This window comes from Galeopterus variegatus, unplaced genomic scaffold (genome assembly GCF_000696425.1).
Source record: "Galeopterus variegatus unplaced genomic scaffold, G_variegatus-3.0.2 Scaffold8425, whole genome shotgun sequence".
NCBI classification, from domain to species: domain Eukaryota; kingdom Metazoa; phylum Chordata; class Mammalia; order Dermoptera; family Cynocephalidae; genus Galeopterus; species Galeopterus variegatus.
Window position 1 is genome coordinate 45,673 of NW_007734536.1, and position 1,549 is coordinate 47,221.

Genomic DNA, 1,549 nt, shown 5'->3' on the forward strand with positions numbered 1-1,549 from the left:
CTCTCCTGCTGTTTGGTTGGATTGTATCTGCTACTATGTAGATGCACCCTGGAGGGCTCCCAGCTTTGCTTCTCTGATTTAAATCTAGTTGGTACTTCTTTGTGCCAACCACAGTGGGGAGAACTTCTTTTATCAGTTACTGTGTCAGCGGATTAGGTTGGCCCTGCCGATTGGGACTAGGATAAACTGGACCCCACTGCTCCTCTTTTCCCTTTGTTTGTTTGCTTTGTTAGACCTCTAGTTGAGTACTGGTAATCTGAGTAAACCTTCCAATCCTTGCAACAACTTTTGGACTTTCAAGTCATTTGTTTAGTGTGAGAGGGCAATCCGAGCCTGGTCTGTCGGTAACACAGCCACTCTGGAAAACAGTTCAGAAGTTTCTTATAAACAGTCACTTAATATATAACCCAGCATCCTATTCCTGGATATTTACCCTAGAGAAATGAAGACTTCACACAAAAATCTGTGCATGAATTTTTACAGCATTCATGATNCCCTAGAGAAATGAAGACTTCACACAAAAATCTGTGCATGAATTTTTACAGCATTCATGATCGCCAAAATCTGGAAGTAACCATTACGTCCCTCAGCAAGTGAATAAACAAACTGTGATGTATCCATGTAATGGAACACTACCCAGCAATAAAAAAGAAACACAGTATTGATACACTCAGTAATTTGGCTGCATCTCAAAGGAATAATGCTGAATGAAGAAAGCCAGTCTCCAAAGGTTATAAACTGTATGGTTCCATTTATATGACATACTCAAAAAGACAAAAGTATACTGATAGCAGATCAGTGGTCGCCATGGGTTAGCCAGGGGATATAAGGTGCTACTACGAAGGGGTAGCAGGAGGGCGTCTTTGTCAGGTGATGCGACTCTTCTGTAACCTGATTGTGATTATGGGTACATTAACCTATACATGTGTTAAAATTCATAGAACTATGCACCAAAAAGGAAAAAAAGGTTAATTTTACCGTTTGATTATTTAAAATTTTTTTAAGAAGAATATAAATGGTCCCTCTATTTCTCTTCTACAAAGATTCAAGAAAGACATCCAATATGAGGCTCACTATATTTGCATACGGGTCCAGAAAAGGGAGGAGAGTTAAGCTTCACAAGTAAAGACAGACAATGTTTGGCTGTCAAATAGCCCTGGTTATTTTATTTTTTTTTTTACTACAGAATGCTCTCTTGTACAACACGATATTCCCTTCCTTCCTCAAAATTATCAGGAAAATCGTACAACATACAGAAAATTAAACACGAGTAAAACCACCCATCAATGTGAAATAGAAGCCATTGAAGATGGGGTGCAACCACTCACAGCAAACTGTCAGGGGTCTGCCCTGTCAGGGAGGGGTGCACGTGGGGGCGGGGGTAATCAAGGCAGAGCTGAAGGCACAGGGTCTGCAGCCTGGGGGCAAGTCCTGCTTCCACCACTGCCCCTTCTGTTCCTGAGATTCTATTAGTAACTAATTCCTGGGGTTGCTGTGCCATTAATGCATTAATACATGCAAAATACAGGCTGGCCTATGCTAATTGTCT

The 1,549-nt window shown here is 41.1% G+C and overlaps 1 protein-coding gene across 1 annotated transcript in view; it reads right to left on the reverse strand.

The window, feature by feature from the left end:
- Window positions 1-1,549, reverse strand: part of MERTK (MER proto-oncogene, tyrosine kinase) — a gene marked incomplete at its 5' end in the record, with an annotated part of 61,424 nt that overhangs the window by 18,418 nt on the left and 41,457 nt on the right. The window lies entirely within an intron of this gene.